At 40.4% G+C, this 18557-nt stretch overlaps 1 protein-coding gene across 1 annotated transcript in view; it reads right to left on the bottom strand.

Annotated features, from left to right (window-relative positions):
• FRY (FRY microtubule binding protein) overlaps positions 1–18557 on the bottom strand; it is a 324059-nt gene that overhangs the window by 281908 nt on the left and 23594 nt on the right. The gene's annotated exons all lie outside the window — the stretch shown is intronic.

Below are 18557 nucleotides of genomic sequence, written 5' to 3'. Positions count from 1 at the left end.
AGAGCTTAAGACACCAGTAGAATAGAATGAGAAATTCTAATATACATCTAATTACAGTTCCTGAAGAATAGGACTGACATTTTTTGACTTATTACTTGAGAATTTCCCCAACTGTGTCAATTAAATTGAACTATAAGCAGGGGAAATTCATACTATGAAAGAAATGGAAGAAGACTGACTCTCAGTATGGTAAAACTGGGATTCCAAGATTATTGCTAGGTGTGGTAAGAGAGTACCAAACAGAAATATTGAGTATGGGGGGCTCATGCATGGGTAGATATCTTTGCCAAAGAGAGTTAGTGGTGGGAAAAACGAGAAGAAAGACCAGACAGACATTCAGAACTTGAGGGTTAAAAGAGTTGAAATCTCATATCAACTCAAAACATTTCCTTAAGAATTGTTCTGAGAAAAAAAATAAAAATAGCTAACATTTATTGAGTGGATTACTGCATGCTTGAACTTTACAAGTATGGTCTGATTTAATCTTCACAATCCCAAGAGGTAGGTCAATCATCATATGGATGTTATGGTCTTAGGGTGTGAGGCTTTGAGAGGTCAAGTACCTCGTCCAGGCCACATTTTTAGTTATTGGTGGGACTGGGATTTAAATTCAGGCCTCCTGATTCCAGAGCCATACTGCTTCAGAGAAACATTAAAAAGTAATAATTTTTAAGGAAAAAATAGAATCAATGCTGGATTTGGAGTCAAAACAATTTGATTTGAACTCAGCTCTGCCAGTTATAGGTGTGTTTCTTAGTAAGTTACATAACACTCAGAGTCTCAGTTTTTTCATTGGCAAGTTGGGAATAATAGTATTATTTGATTCCTATGATTAGCTTGATAATTAAATATCAGGCTACATATGAATGTATAATATACTCTATAAATAGAAGATGCTATTCCTCACTATGATCTTCTATAACTTGGGCATGTTCCAGTGGTAGATCCATTTAATATAACCAATCATATTCTAAATATTCCAAAGGTAATAGCTGAACCATTCATGTATAAAACAGACACAGAAAATTCGAGGCAAAAACTTTTAGCTAAACAATATAATATGTGGAACACTTTTTTTTTTTTTGTCAGAGCTAAACATTCTTCCCCATAAACTCTAGGGGCTGGGAAAATCAGTATGAATAGGCAATAGTTAAGCCACAAACCGAATGTTATGGATGGAGAGAGGGTAATTTACATTCCAGAATGTACTTCATCATTTCAGGTAAGTTTACACATCATCTATTCACCATTGTCCAAGTAATGAACTTAAAAGAAAGTATTTCCTTCTCGTGACAAGTTTATGAAACATCATTATAGAAAAGAGTAAAATCTGTGGGAAACTAATTGAAGTCGTATCATAGAAATCATGGAATTTAAATTGATACATTTTGTTATGCCTCTCTTTTTCAAAATAAATATCTATTAAAATACTCCAGCCAAGAGAAGAGTACTCATGTACGATTGGAGATATTAACTTGAGACGCATTCAGCATCTCCCCAGGGATGTTTCTGTCCTTTGGGACACCATCATCTTTGCCCATCCAGATTTAATCTCTTGGGAAAATGAAAACTCTGGCCTTTGTTTTTCTTATATAGTTTTTGTTCTAATTGGATACAGTCCAGTGTATTGTTCTTCCCTCCTTTGGCACCTATGTTGGAAGAGAAAAAACATCATATTCACATGCCTACATCCAGGTTTTCTCAAGCTATGACCCATATGCTGTTTAATGCCCTATTTTGGCTAAATTAGCTCTCCCATGACATGCCGTTTCAAGCTTTTCATGCTCCATAATCAAAGATGCAATGGACTGGAAAAAGGGACTTTGAGAGATCCTGCATCAGAGTATGTGGCCTTTTAGCTATTGTTTTTACTAAAAAAGGTGTGAGGTAGCACAATGGATGATAAGGGATTGTTATTGTTTCATATTTTAAGCAAACAAAGATTGTGTCAATGAGGCAAACACAAAAAAGTCTTCAAAACATCTTTCAATCACTTGTACTCTGGAATCCTTCCAAACAGATGTAAAGAAGCATCCATAAAATCAAATAACTTTCACAACTGAAGATGAGCCTTTCTTCTTGGAAAACTAGTTCTCTTAGCTTCTTTCAGAATTACAGGCCTTTTTTGGATCCATGACCTATTCATCTTTGGATTCCTAGGACCAAACATCATACCTGGCGTGTTTGGTGAGTATTTGTTGGGTGAACGAATGAATATATCAGGTCAAGAAATGACAAGGTATTTAATTGTTTGATTAGATGCAAAATGGAATTATTTTTTACTGAGATATCAAATATTTATGTGGTTCAGGAAGATACTGGCTCAAGAGACAGCAGGTGGAGGAGAAATAGGGAGCTTGGAAGGAGAGAAAAGGACAGCAGGTCTGCTGGAAGTCAAAGAGTCAAAGGCTCTTTAGGTTCTTTAACGGGTCCCCACACATGGAACCCATTAAAAATCCCAGACTGGCATCTGCCCATTGTCACCAGAGTAAAGGCAGAGAGACAGCCAAGAAGAAATCACATCAGGGAACGGCAATGGAACCAGGGTGGCTGCAAGATGGCAGGAAATGAAACTCCAAGGAAAGACTTGGAGCTTCATGTAGAGAGCCTGCAATGCCAGAAAAACTGTTTTAGATTTTTTTTTATTTCTGTGGGCAATGAAGAACCATCGATATTTTTTATAGGATATTAGATATGCATTGCTCCACAACACATGACGGTCAAGTAATACCACACTTTAAAATTTTCTCCAATAAATCAGAGCCGGTACCAGCTCATTAGAGAACCCCTGGTGGCTTTGACAGCTACAACAAGGTCTGCCAGACTTCTAGTTCTTGAGCTGAGCAGGGTTAAGTCCTCACCACTAAGCCTTATTTTCCTTAAGTGAAGTGGAATTCACATGTATAAAATTAACCGTTTGAAAGTGAACAAGTCCCATTAAGTCCTCTGACCCCATCCCCGTCCCACATGCTGCTTTTGAGCTCAGAGCCTCTTTGCCGTCTGAAGTTGCTCCTCCATGTGGAGGTCAAGCCTCAACCGCTCCCCTTTCTGCCGCAAATGGGGTTGTATTTTGAAGTGAAGTGCCCCACAGGAACTCCAATCCCTTTGCTTGAAGCTGACCTCAAATTGCCCCTGCTCAGACTCCCAAGGTCAAAGCTCCATGGACCCAAACCCCACTCCCTCTGAGGTTCTACCTCACCAGATGGATCCAAGTACACGGGCATCCACCTCTCCCAGGACCTGCAACTCTGTCCCCTTCCTGCCCAAGGGGATCAACAGAGCCACTTGCCACTGATTCCCACCCCACCTTCCACCCAAACCAAAAAATTAATTCCATCCCTTTTTGACAGCTCATCAGGAAGAAGGCCAGCCTTTAGGACTCCCACCCCTCAAAAAACACCCCATCTTTAGTTCTGAGAAAGAGCAGCCAATTGCTCTTGATAAATCTTAACCTTCCTTGTGAATTAATTCATCCTCCTCAACCCATGAAAAGAGCAGACAGCAAGACTCCTTGTCATATTAGAAACAGACACGCAGACATACACAGGAGCCTCCATTGTTCAAGCCTTTGATGAGGCTTTGTTCTATCAGCTTCATGTAAAAGTTTCAGATCATTTCTTGAGGGCATTTTGGTAGGGATAGGATATGGAGAACACAGGTATTTGTGGGATAATGAAAGCTTCATTAGAGGAGGGTATACAGTGGGGAAGATGGTGACCCCAACTAGCCACTCGGTAGGTACCGAGCGTGTGCAACCGGCAGGTCCATGTACATTGAAAGCTGTTGAACGCCTGAGGTAAAAAATGGAGGATGTAGCCCTCGGTGTATTTTATACATTCCATAAGTATGAAATAATAAGATCACATGGAAAGGCAAAAGAAACCTCAGTGGTTTATTCCAGGAGGCTATACCAAGCACCTCTTTTTTACATTTCTGATTAGAAAGCTAAGAGAAAACCAAGAATTTAACTAAAGTGTTCAATTTCTTATTTCACAGATGGCATCTCACATTGTCTTCTAGTTCACCTTAAATTTGCATGCTCCCCGGGGAACCATCAGCCTCAATCTAGAGGCTGACATCAATTTCTCAGTTGTAGGTACACTGAAATGTCTGTGAACTCTTCCTTCAAATGGGACCATTAGGGCAGTTTCAGGGAATACTGGATTCATTCCACCATCAAAAATGACTTGATATAATTACTTAAAACTTAGCACTTTACCAATTAAGCATGTAATTGGAAAAAAAAATCAGACTTGGAGCTTTCTTTCAAGAGGCACCTCATACAGTCATGGAGAAAATGTTCCCTTCTGAGGGGGATCGATTAGTAGGTACCTGGCAGGGCAGGTAACTTCTGAGTCTGTCCTGGGAACGTAGCCCAGAACAGTCTCGTAGGCATTCTCTAAATTCAATACCTGTTTGTTCAGATGCCCTCTTTTACCATGTGTATCCTACCTGGCCTTAATGATCTTTTCTAGTAACTCAAAGAGCAACCAATCAGCCCTTTGTCTTCACTCACCCTATCCTTCCTCCCTAGCATTCTCCTACGTTTATTATCTTACAACATTTTTTCAGTGTTAGAACATTCTGAATGGGTCAAAGGTGGAGCAAGAATCCACATGTTAAAGAAGCTCTTGTGTAGATAGCCAAAAACCTGGAAAATGATTTGTGAATTTTATCATTCTTAATTTTTAAATTAGGACATTTGTTCTTTACCCTGCAGTACAATATCTTTTATCTAAACACTCCCTAACCAGGTCTCAGTTTCATTAAAATCATTTGGCCACCCTGCATAGTGATATTTCTTTTGTTAATTTCTTATTATAGCCTAAATATATTAACACATAGTTCTGTATACTACATACAAAACTCCTTTTATTGTCACTGAGGACAGGTAGGTATTTCTTGGACGTGTTGAATTATAAGCAGATTTTAGTATATCTGATAGTCTGTAAGATCTAAATTTTGATATGTCAATGAGAGCTAAAAAATATTAAAAATCGCTTTTCTTTCTTAAGCTAATAAACAAACTTGGCTTTGGATGTCAGAAAGGTAAATAACAATTCCTTCTTTCACTTTGTATTTCTGCTGCAACCCTCTCTAAGCACATCCCTTGCACAATAGGGCAGTTTTGAACATAAGGAAATGTAAAAGAGAAAAACACCTGAATAAATATGATACTTGTTACACATGCAGGTGATTTGCAGATTGCTCCCTTCCACTCTTCTACTTCCACATTTATTGAGTGTCTACTACATGCCAGGTCCTGGGCTTTGTGCCAGGGACACAAGACCTGGTTTGTGTCCTCACTGAGTCATAGACTAGACCTGTACTATCCAATATGGTATCCAATAGTCCCACGTGGCTACTGAGCACTTGAGATGTGCTGTGTAAAACACACATCATATTTCAAAGACGTAGGAGACAAAAAGAATGTAAAATATCTCAAGAGTAATTTTTATATTGACCACATGTTCCCATGGTAACATACTGGACGTACTGGGTTAAATAGAAAATGTTATTAAAATCAATTTGCCCTCTTCCTTTTCCTTTTTTATTATGACTGTTGAAAATTGAAAATTGTATACGTGATTTGGGTAATGTGGTAAGTGCAGGCATAGAGGCAGCCACTGGGAGCCACGTGGGAGGAGAGGGAGGAGTTCCCATCTCAGCTTGTGTGGGGCAGGGATGCAGTGGGTGGTGTGTTGCTTAATAAACACCCGCTAGTGGGGGTTACACGTGAGCTAAGTCTGGAGGGATGACGAGGAGCTAACTGTGTGAAGGGAATGAGGACAAAGAAGGCCATTCAGTTGGGGCGAGGCATATGATTTCCGTGGCTCAGGACTTGGCGTGTAATAGGTTTTCAATCAATGAAAGCTTTTACAGACACGGACAGGAGATGTGACACGGAGAATGAAGGGAGCTGAAATCAACTGGAGTCACTGGAATGAAAATGAGGGGGCAAGACGTGGCACAAGGAGACTGGAGAGGTGGAGGACCCAGACCATAAGTGGCTGTTCATCAAGGGTTAGGGAGTTTAGGTTTCATTCTGTAGTTGGTAGATATATGTGAAGGGTTTTAAGATGGTAAGATTTTCACATCAGGGAACACAGCTAGTGAATGATGCATTAACGAGGACAAGAAGGTAGACGGGAGATGAGTTAAAAGACTGTTGCAAAAGATCTCATGTAAGGAATGCTGAGGACTTGAACCAGGCCAGGAGTAGTCGGGGTGCAGAGTCGATGAATAGTTACGAGGTAACTGAAAGCCACTGATTAGATTTGGGGTGAGGGAGAGAGATGACTAAGGACTACTCCCTGAGTTCTAGTTTGGGCGATCAGGTGAATAGTGAGGTCACCAACTGAGAGAGGGTGCCAGGAGATAAACCGGTGTAGATGGGAAGCTGGGTTCAATTGTGAGCTTGTTGCCTTTGAGACGATAAGACTCTGGGAATCTGTGTCTCGCAGGCAATCAGATAAACAGTATTGGGATTGTAAAGACGGCTGTGCTGGGCTCTCCTTTGGGGATTCACCTGTGACACAGAATAGGACAGGAGCAGATGTGACTTGCTTATTATTTACAAGAGAAGAGTAAGAATTCACATACATTATGTTACATAACAACACAATTCTCTACAGAGCCTCTGGATCGGATCTTTTCACAACAGAAGACCTCTTAAGGTCTATCAATAGACCATACCTTGAAAACAGATGCTTCAGGGAAACAGGGGGCCGAGGGAGGGTTTTCTCATTTACTTATTTTAAATAAGGGGAGTGGGAACACACTCATGGGCGTTGGGAAGAAACAGAAAGCAACATCAGGAGATTCAGAAGAGCAAGAGGATGATGAGAAGCTAAGTCCTGACAGATTTTAGGGGAACAAGGTTGAAACCTAGAACATGACAAGGGGCACCTCATGCTCTGAAATTAGGGAAAATTAGGTAAGCAATGGTGTGCTCCACACAAAGGGCATGAAGAAATGTCATAGCTATAGGAATCAGGGAAATTTAAAATTTTTGTTGGTTATGAATGAGTTTATAATAAGCTTTAATAATAAATTAAGTTGGACAATACATCTGCTGGTGAGATTATGGGACAATAGGTACTCTCATGTTATTGGCAGATCCATGTTACTGACAACTTCAATCCAAATTACAAATACATGTAATTCCACTTTTGGAAATTGGTTCTGCAGATATACCGGCTTATATTTGGAATAATATATATACCAGGTTATTCACTGAAGCACTGTTTGTCATAACGAAATGTTGGAAACAACATAAATGTCCATCAGTAGGGTAGTAGGTAAGTAAACAATAGAACATGTATAGGGACTTCCCTGGTGGTGCAGTGGGTAAGAATCCGCCTGCCAGTGCAGAGGACACGGGTTAGGTCCCTGGTCTGGGAATATCCCACATGCCATGCCGCGGAGCCACTAAGCCACAACTACTGAGCCTGTGCTCTGGAGCCAGCAAGCCACAACTACTGAAGCCCACAGACCTAGAGCCCATGCTCCGCAACAAGAGAAGCCACTGCGATGAAAAGCCTGCCCACCGCAACGAAGAGTAGCCCCGCTCGCTACCCTCACGCAGCAACGAAGACCCAACGCAGCCAAAGATAAATAAATTAATAAATTTTAAAAAATAGTACATGTATCAAGGGAATACATGTATCTTTAAGAAACAGCAAAGACCTTCTCTATTACTGACATGGAAAAATCTCTAAGATATATTAAGTGTAAAAAAGAGAGTTGCAAAACCATTTTTATCATATGCTACCTTTTGCGTAAAAGAGAGGTAAAGTAATCTATATTCACATTTATTTACATATGGATAAAGAAAACAATAATTGTGGTAACTTGAGGGGATAGGGGAGGATGGGAAACTGGATGGATAGGGTATAGGGAAAGGAGGAAGGCTTTCACTGTATAGTTTTTACACTTCTTATGTTTTATATCATGTGAATATCTATTATATTAAAAATATATATGCTCAAAAAATAACTTAAGCACTAGAAGAAAAAAATCAAGCATATTTAAGGTAAGGAGCTACCCTCACAACTCTTGGTCATATATAGACTAGCTTCAACCTAATGCTGTGCGTAGACCATTGTTTATTCTTTTGCACATTAACCTTGTAACGTTCCCCCCACCCCCCAAATTTGCCTAAAGGTGTTCTATAGTCTTTTTTTTTTTTGCCGCACCACGTGGCTTGTGGGATCTTAGTTCCCTGACCAGGGACTGAACACGGGCCCTCGGCAGTGAAAGTGCCGAGTCCTAGCCACTAAACTGACAGGGAATTCCTTATATTCTTTTCTTATCATTTATTACTATTTCAAAGAAAAGATAATTACTTATTTTCTTTGGCCAGGAGGTTTAAAAGGAAAACAGCTTAAAAAATATTCTGAACCCACATCCCAAATGATACTAATGAAAAATAAAAACAGAGACAGATAAAGATACTCATGTAATTGCAAAGTGACCTCTTTGGGGAGCAAGAATTTCAGAAGCAGCTCAAATCTGTGCATTCTATGGTAGGAAGGCTAGAAGCCCAGCATGAACCGAAGTTAAGGGTATAAAAGGAACAATGTGTTGAGCTAAAGATGTCTGTTTTCAGATACATCCAAAGCCAGCGTCTGGGTCGCAACTTATGAATATGCACTGAATGAAGGAAGGGTGGATTCAGGACTGGGGTGAGAGTACTGAGTTACTCAAGTATTTTGTGTCTATCTTCTTAATCAGTCAGCCTTATTTTTAAATTACATGGGCCTCCCTGGTGGCGCAGTGGTTGAGAGTCCGCCTGCCGATGCAGGGGATACGGGTTCGTGCCCCGGTCTGGGAGGATCCCATATGCCGCGGAGCGGCTGGGCCCGTGAGCCATGGCCGCTGGGCCTGCGCATCCGGAGCCTGTGCTCCGCAACGGGAGAGGCCACAACAGTGAGAGGCCCGCATACCGCAAAAAAAAAAAAAAAAAATTACATGAGTTAGAGGGAATAAAAGCCTAGTATAAGTAAGAGACAGTAAGAGAGGGTCCAGCCACTCTGAGTTCCAGTCCTCAAACCCAAATAAATCATAAATGAGCATCCTGAAAAAGCTGTAGATGTGATCATGAAACTGCTGTTATTAGTCTTGGAAAAATTACAACAAAAGGAAGAAGTACTAGATTCCAAAGAAAGGGGAGAAGCATATTCCAAAAACTGCAAAACTATAACATGGATTTTATGTTCAAATCCAAGAGCGAATTATAACACAAGTCATTTTTCAGTACTTTGAAAAGAAATCAGTAATCATTACTAACTAATAGTTGTTCATGAAATTAACCTCTTCTCATATTGGTAGATTAAAAGATCACAGAAATGTAGCAAGAAAGTTTGCAAAATCTTTCATTAAACTTTCACAGATAATCCAGAAAAATATAGGCCTGATACCATACTTGGGGGATTCATAATCATACAAATGAGTGTCTATTTATGCACCTCACACATAGAAGATTCTCGGTAAACACTGACTTATTGAATGAATGTATGAATGATTAGTCTTTACTAGTTGCCCCTCCCCAAGGCAGTTCATTCGCTTTCCTATGTTCTTAGAGCACTGAGTTCACAGATATATCACACGTCATATTGTAATTATTTTTTATGTGTCTGTCACTCCCACTAGCACATCATAAAATCCTCCAGCCAGAATCTTATTCATCTTTTGTCCGCAGGGCCCAGCATTATGCCTGAAATAGCATAATTAGCAAACATAATTAGTGTTTGTAAACAAACCAAACAAAAACCCTAGAACATTCATACCCAAAGCTCAGAAAGGTTGGGAATGAAAGTACTAAACTCTCTTTATAAACAATAACACGATAGGACTACCCTTCAAAAGGAAATATAATCTTGAGCTGGATGAATAAAGAGCCCATCTGTCATTCCAGCAGCGCTCAGACCACAACGGAGGTGTTGGCACCATATTTTAAAAGGAAACTTGATAAACTGAGGCTCACAATATTGAAAAGTATCAAAACAAGCTCCTATGAATAATGACTTGAGGGACTTCCCTGGTGGCGCAGTGGTTAAGAGTCTGCCTGCCAGTGCAGGGGACACGGGTTCGAGCCTTGGTCCGGGAGGATTCCACATGCCGCAGAGCAACTAAGCCCATGTGCCACAACTGCTGAGCCTGTGCTCTGGAGCCCATGAGCCACATCTACTGAAGCCCGTGCACCTGGAGCCTGTGCTCTGCAACAAGAGAAGCCGCCGCAATAAGAGGCCCGCACACCTCAATGAAGAGTAGTCCCCACTCGCCGCAACTAGAGAAAGCCTGCACACAGCAACGAAGACCCAATGCAGCCAAAAAAAAAAAAAGAATTAGTTGAAAACTGGGAGATATTTAGGTTGAGAAGAGAAACTCAAAAGAAACATGACCAGTTTCTTCAAGTATTTACAAAGGAGCTGTCACAGCGAAGAAAGACTGAATTTACTTCATGTGTCTTCAGAGCCCAGAACCAGGTAGACAGTACAGGAGGGTGAATTTGGTTATGTCACGAGGACTAGGTTCTAGCAATTAGAGCTGTTCATTAATGCAATAGACTGATTTTTTAAAAGTATGAAAATCCTTGTAACTGAAAATTTCCAGAAGAGGTCAAAGAACCATTTAACAATCCAACAGGTTGTTAAACATTGGGGGTATTACATAGGGTATTCTTGGGTTGGAAGAAAAAACAGCTGAAGCCACCGCCCAGCTTCCTTCTAATGCATGATTCTATTATTATCTTCCATTTACATACCTCACATTTCTGTATAATTTTCATTATAGGCACTGTGTTTTCTATCTTAAAATTCTTTCCCACTTTTACTTTGGTTAAGCTGTTTGAATCTAACTACTTCTATACTGTGGAACTATCAATAAACATGTTAACCATTACTTCCTTTCATCAGTAGATACTGGCTTTCTTAAATGTAAGTGCTCCCCCTTTTTCCAGTTAAACTACATAGGTAAAGTGGTTGTGTTCTTTTCAGAAAAATATGGTATTTAATTGCCATCTTTCATCACACCTTCATCCAGATTTCTTTTTCTGCTTTTTCTCTTCACAAACTCACATCCTTGATTTCTAGCTACACTCTAAACAAATCTCACATCTCCAGAGTATGCCTCAAAATTAGGCGTTCAAATACCTCTAGAGTAAGCCATTAAGAATATAAATAAACATTTGAATAAACCCAACTGTAAATATAATTGGTCGACTGTTACATTTTTATCTCTAATTTTTGTTATGTCTTTTCTAGTAAGTACAACGTCTCAGAGAGAACTTTTCTTTGTGGAGTGGTTTCCAAATGTAGCTTACTTCTCAATATTTTCCATACAATGTCCATTTGAGAAAAAAGAAATAAAAGTAAGTACCATTTTATGAAGAAACTGGATGGGAGATAGAGAAGGAAGCGACTAGATATACTTCAGTGAATAACTAGAGTACAAAGTAGAAGAAATTGTTCAATAATATGGAAACAAGTAAAGAGCTATCATCATCATCATTTACCAGCTGATAGTGTCTGAGGAACATAACAGAGGAAAGAACTGCCTTCTGTGTTGATCTCATGACACCGTGTTGACCTTTACTGGAGAAGTGTTCACAATACTGTGTTCATTACTAAGGAATGCATTCTCTGTCCACTGTGCAACCTCAGTCTGAGGCTTTGTAGGGCTTGGAACATTGGAGATGCTTAATGTTCGTTGAATGAATACATGGATGAATAAATGGACCCAGATGCAGGGCAGTAGCATGGTGGGAAGGTTGAAATATCAGCAATAGATGCCCTGGCAGTTAAACTAGATTAGAGGAGTGAAAAGGTTAATGTCAGCACTGAACTAATGCAAAGACCTGGAGGAATGAATCTCAGGGGAACAGAATGGTTTCCAGGGAACAGTGGGGCAGGCCACTCAATCCTATGTAAGTCAACGAGGTGAAGAGAGTGCGTCTATGGAATCAAGGCAGCAGATGTGTGCCAGACTTCCACAGCTGGCTCACCTGTACTAAAGGAAACAGTTAAAACCAGCTCTATTTGGAAAGGATCTGCTGTGTACATGCTCCTTGGAGATGGAAAAGAACTCCCAAGGTCATCACCCTGACCTCAGCAGAACTCCAGACAGAGGCAACCGTGGACCACAGGGTCTGTGTCTTGCCCTGTATCCTAAGATGGCACTTTGAGGCAGAACTGGGATTGGAATCCAGATTTCCTGTCCCTCGTTCTGGATGTCACTTCAATTCTTTTCCCCATACTCCAAAAGAGAACGCCATTTACAACTCTCGTGTGACAAGGGACCTCAAAGAGCTCACCTTCCCCCCAGGCTCTCAGGACTGATAGACTTCTACCTCAAGATTTCTTTAAAACTCCCAGAATCATTTGCCAGGGTTCTCCCACCACACTGCCCTTTTAACAGGCCCTTCGTTTTCCATCATAATCAGTTCTCTTAAGCTTATGTTCATCCCTTCAAGTGATATAAATGTATTTCAAACCATTTTATAATGGGGGACTATAACTACCCTGTTACAGTGTTAAAAAGGCTTCCACTCATGGTTTGAAACTGAGTGCAAACCTTGTGCTGGGAATAGGGAGCTGCCAGAGGTGTGGCCGGTGGTCCTGAAGCTCCATACATGTAAATGGTACGCTATGCAACTCCCGTGCTGGGGGGGGCGGGCTGTATGGAGCTGATGCTGACAGCCTGGGACTGGGCTTCGGTGCGCGGTTCCGGGCAGTGAAGCCCGAGGAATGCGTTATCTCCACTGATCTCACAAGGACACATTTAATCAGGAAGGATTTTAAATTACTCAGTGTTAGTTCTCAGTTTGGCTAAGAACCCACTGTGTACCTTACGTTTACTGGCCTTTAAGAGAACAAATGGAGATTGTAGAAAGCATTAGAGACCTCGGAAAACATAGGTGTTAAGTCGGCCTAGGGGAGGGAGTCCTGTGCCAGGTTTTCTCAAAGGAAAAATGACTCTGTCGGAACAGAATGTTTTGGGTGAAACTTTACTTAACTGGGATTTCTAGTTTTATCCTTCCAGGATTCATCTCCTTCAACCTATGAAGTAAGCTACTTTATAATTAAAAACTTGGCAGTGGTCTTGACTAAGGAGTGGATAAGGGCAAAAGAAGCTTTGTTAAAGAAAAAGATTATAAAATACCCATTGTTAAGGAAAAGAATGCAAACATTTGAGGTTATTTGCTCAAACCAACATATTCATTTATTAAACAAATCATTTTGCTTCATGACCATACATGTCTTTTTAAGAAAATATCTATGGTCACTTCTAGAAAGTACTCTTAACAATGGAAATGAAATTTGTTTTTACAATAAAATTGCTATAAAATATTTTATGCCGTATTATGTTAACATTTATTAGTTCATCTTATTGAAAAACAACTTGTCAAGTCCTAAATTCTCGTCATCTCATGTTACATACAGTTCATAACAATCACAGAATCTTACAGTTAGAAGGTAACTGAGGAAACGGGCCTGGGAGACTCGCTCTTCTAGATGAGGGTTCTAGATAAGGGTCCTAATACACACTGATGCAAAACACAGTATATAATTATTCATAGTCCCATCAAAATATTAACATGAGATATGAAAGAATTATTACAGGAGAATGACTGGGCCATGAAAATGAAGTTAGAACTTCTGCTTTCAGCAGCGTTGTGGAAAACACCACCAGAAAACACTCCTGTTAAAATCACTCAGATGTGCTTGCTAAAGTACAATATGCAATTCTTAACATGTGTGGCTAAGTCTGTAAGAGAGAAGGGGCAATTTCAGGGTTCCTAAAATGCCCCAGGAACTGACAACCAGTGAGACGTGAGGTGACATGACGATGGCCCTGGGACACAGTAGCAGGGAGCAGTGGCTGGTCTTGGGAACCTAGGAGCTTGGTCAGTGTAGAGTCAGGAAAGCAGAGTTGGGGCTCACGGCAAGACGTAATTTTGAGGAGATGTATAAATATGTAGTAGCACTAGTCAGACATTTCACAGAAATGCAGTTTACCAATGACCGGAAATGTTGGTTATTTCTTTGGAGGGAGAAATGGGGAAGAGACAGAGATGGAGATTTAGGTGTACCTGCAAAGTTTAATTTCTTACATTATCAGCATTTGTTTTATTTTGAGGGTGGGTGCATAGGTATTTGATATTGTATATTTTTGTTCTTTTTTTTTGAAGCGCTTCATAATTATTTTTTTAATTTAAAGGAAAAGCTCTAAAGCTATATAAACCACAAATAAAATAAAGGAAAGATATGTTATGAGTTAAAGGAAAAGCACATCCATTCTTGGGAGAGTCAAGGAAGCTGGTGTCCTGATCTGATGATGAAGAGCTTGGGGGTCCACTTGCCAGTCGGCAGGTATTCTCATAATCAACTTTCAGACTTTATAAGGTTGGAGGTGCTCTTTATTTTTTTATTTTTATTTTTTTTGCGGTACGCGGGCCTCTCACTGTTGTGGCCTCTCCCCTTGCAGAGCACAGGCTCCGGACGCGCAGGCTCAGTGGCCATGGCTCACGGGCCCAGCCGCTCCGTGGCATGTGGGATCTTCCCGGCCCGGGGCACAAACCCGTGTCCCCTGCATCGGCAGGCGGACTCTCAACCACTGTGCCACCAGGGAAGCCCGGAGGTGCTCTTTAAATGATGGAAGAGTGCTTGGAAAATCAGAAAGAAAGGCTTGGCGGGGTCAGTGCTGACAGCAATCCATGAGTATGAAAGGACAGGAGGATAAGGAGGAGTCTTTGAGCAGATCAGCACAGGAATTGCAGACAGTGTTGTCGTTAATGTTGTTTACTTAGTTTTTTTTGTTTTTAAGAGTCCTCAACCAGCATCTGCGATATGTAACACTATTTTACTGAAGTGTGTGCGTGCACGTGCACACACACACACACACACACACCCCTAAATGGAGTACGCTATACCTAAAAAAAAAGGGACAAATGAGGATTCTGGGCTTCTTACCAAATTGTAATTTCTATTTTATGCCAAATTAGTCTTCTAAAAAGATTTCTAGGAAGCATGCTGGAAACCAAATAAGAGTTTCAAAATAAACTTCATGTGCTCTAAAAAATGGCAAGATCTACTTAAAGACAATCCTTCAAAATCTCTATATTATAAAATCTGTTTCCTATTTATGTGAGTTATAACATACTTGGGGTAAAAAAGAAACCAGAATGAAAAAAGTGAGATTACCCATAGAAGGGGCTAAAATGTCAACAAGTGGGAAATAACTAATCTGGTTTGTAAGGATCAGAAATGCTGATTCTGGGACTTCCCTGGAGGTCCAGTGGTTAAGACTGACTCCACGCTTCCACAGTAGCGGGCACAGGTTCGATCCCTGGTCGGGGATCTAAGATCCTATATGCTGTGCGACAAGGCCTAAATAAATACATAAATCAATGGAAACGCTGGTTCTTTCCCTTTCTATTACATTTCTGGTGAGTTTCTGCCACACATTATACCTATTTTTCTGCAGCTTTCTTACTTTTAGGTGAAGTTATGTTTCCTGCATACTTCTCTCCCACCTATTTCCCTCTTACTTGAGACACTGTTCTGCTATAGGCAATCTTTGGATCTCCCCCTCACCCTGCGATTACCTCCTGTTTACTATAATTATTACACACCCAAGCAGCATGTAAATCACCAGGCCAGGTAAATCATATTGTCCTCATTTTACATGAGGAAATGGAAGCTCTGAGAGGTTAAGTCACTTGTCCAAGGCCAGTTAGTTCATCAGTGACAGATACAAGTCTCAAACCCCACTCTTTCTGATTCTAAAGCATTTGCTCTCTGCCCCACCCATGGCTTCATTTAAACAAATATTTAATTAGCACCTCCTACGCGCCAAGTATTGTGCTAAGTGCTTTATATATGGTGTTGCACACAAACTACAAAAACAGAAATGACCCCTATCTTCATACAGACAACAGTCTCTTCTCTGAAATGTTTCAAGAAATCTAGCTCTACAGTGGCTCTGGAGCCACCTGGGCCAGGAGGCCAACATCAGTGACACTAGCTGACAGGGTTTTGTTTTTTGTTTTAAATTTCTGAGATTTTCAGCATAAAGTCCCCAGGGACCACCAAAAAGATGCAGGCATATTTTGCAGTCTGGGCTACCCCTCTCTTCCACACAGACATCTCATGTGTACATGGTCCCTTTTTGACAATTTCCCCCGACCTTCATTTGCAGCCATGATAGATGCCAGTTTTCACCAGATTTTATTCTGTGTTGTATCAATAATATGGCACAGACTATGGGTTCTTCCACGACTGTACTCTGTGTTGTTGGACCTGGGGCACTTCCCCACCAGGGCAGACTGAGTGTAAAGGGCTCAACAAATCTAAAGTTGAAATCTGTCTGCATGGTGGGATCTTGGTCATTTAACTTTCCTGTGTCTCGATTTTCTCATTCATAGAATGGGGACAATAAGATATGTGACTCATAGAGTTGTTAAAAGGATTAGATGAGAGAATGCCTCTAAAAAGCCCAACACCTTGCTGGGCACATAGAAGAAACTTGGTAAGAGTTATTTATAATTCTTGTCAATATTTCATTTACAGACCAGGATGAAATCAATCATTCATTTGTCCACTTATTCATTCAACACATGTTTGTTGAGTGCCCCCAGATGCCAGGCAGTATTCTAGGTATTCTTAATAAAAAGACAAGGTTGATAGTTTTTATCTTCAGGAAGCTCACTATCAAATGGGGAAGAGAAGCAAGTGACTAGAATGTTAAAGCCAAGGTTTGCAGAGGGCTCTTGGGAGTGCTTAGAAAGGGACCCAACCTAGCATGGATATTAAGCTTCCCAGAAGGGCTCATGCCCAAGCAGAGTTCTGAAGGAGCCTGGAAATTATAGGGCAAGGAGGGCATTGGTGGAGTCTATCTCAGCCAGTGGGGAGGGACAGCGTGAAGGTGAGGGATGGTGCATGAATGCTGGGGGGTGCACATGGTGAGGAAAATGGTGTAACTGCTTTGGGTTCAGTGTGCCTGGAGTGCAGAGGTGAGTCTGGAAAGTTGGCAGTTATCCAGATGGGCACCTGCCTCATGACATCAGGCCTTTGTGAGGCAACCTTATCACCTGAGCCAGGCCTTTCAAGAGATAAGGCTTTAAGAGGCAGAACTGTTCTCTGTGTCTGTGAGTGTCCATGTATCATCTCTGAGAAATGCAGCCCTATGATCTGCTGGAGTCAAATCTCTGAATAACAATCACGTGTGAAAATAGATAAAGACACCACTCGCTGAACAATTGTGACTTTCCAGCCATCAGGAATTTGCTAAAGAAAAACATCTCTAAGTGCATAGCAATGAGTTATGATAAGAATTCCATCAGTGTTTCATCATTTTCATCACCCAAAAAATGTGGTCATTATTTTCTCTATGGGAGGTGACATTTGATGACATATTTGGCTATTTCACTAGATAAGAAATGAGATGCAGGAAATGTACCACAGCTATAGGATGAGCAGAAACAAATTAGCTGCTGCTACTTGATATTTTTATAGTTTTTATTTTTCTTGAAAATACTTCAAAACATATGATTAATAAAGTACAGGATTCTGGAAAATTCCATATCTTGGTGGTGTGGGAAAGGGGAGTATGACTTAGAGGAAAGAACCCAGGGGTACAGTTGCAAGAACTGCTTACGTCATTCTCCAGCTAGAAGCCTGGATCATCCCAATTTCTCAGATTTCGTATTTTACAAGCCAATAGATTTTTCTCCTATCAGAATGGAATATCTGGATATATAGTGATCATCTTTTCAAATTTAACACATAGATCTTAACTACAGCATTATTTCCCAAGGGTTAAACACATTATTTTGATTATTCTACAATATTTCAAGAAGAGGTTTTTAAATTGTCCTTTTTTTATCTTTTATAAGCTACTACATTATGATTTGTTAAGCTAGACGTAGTCCGTACAAAATAGTAGTTGCATGAAAACCAACATTCTCTGGTAGTGATAGCACTTTGAATCTTGGCCTATAGAAACATAATTTATAAAAAGGTCAGTACCCTGAGGGGGGAAAAAAGGGCTAGTTGAAATTCCTTTTTCTATTTTCCTTTCATAATCTCTAAACATAACATTTAAACTGTCATCATGAATGCACACATCTATTTACATGGCTGTAAATCTGTCAAACTAGAGCCATTTGCAGAGATTCTCACAGAATTTTTTAAAAGCCTCAGAGTTGATAACAAAGTATTGGCTCAAGAGCCAGGAGACGGAAGTTATTTTTATCACTTTGCTCCAAATTTACTGAAATACCTAGAACCAACCAGTGTGCTAAGAATGACCTTGCTTCCTGCCTAATTTTATGGGAATATTCTGGGAATCAGAAAATAATTTTAGGACACTTAGGACAGCTTGTTTGAGAAAGATAAACATTAATGCAAACATGTCCTTATACAGAATCTGTCTAATGTGTATTACTGCTGAAGAGTAGGAGTTTAAAAAAAACCCAACAAACCCAGAGATTTAAAAGATTGGCTCGCACTTTTCCTATTCTACATTTTAGTTAGCAGCGCCACCATCCACAA

Source organism: Mesoplodon mirus (genome assembly GCF_964341445.2).
Source record: "Mesoplodon mirus genome assembly, chromosome: 17".
In the NCBI taxonomy this organism is placed as follows: Eukaryota; Metazoa; Chordata; class Mammalia; order Artiodactyla; family Ziphiidae; genus Mesoplodon; species Mesoplodon mirus.
Note: the sequence above shows the minus strand (reverse complement) of the source record. Positions and strands in the feature narration are given on the sequence as shown.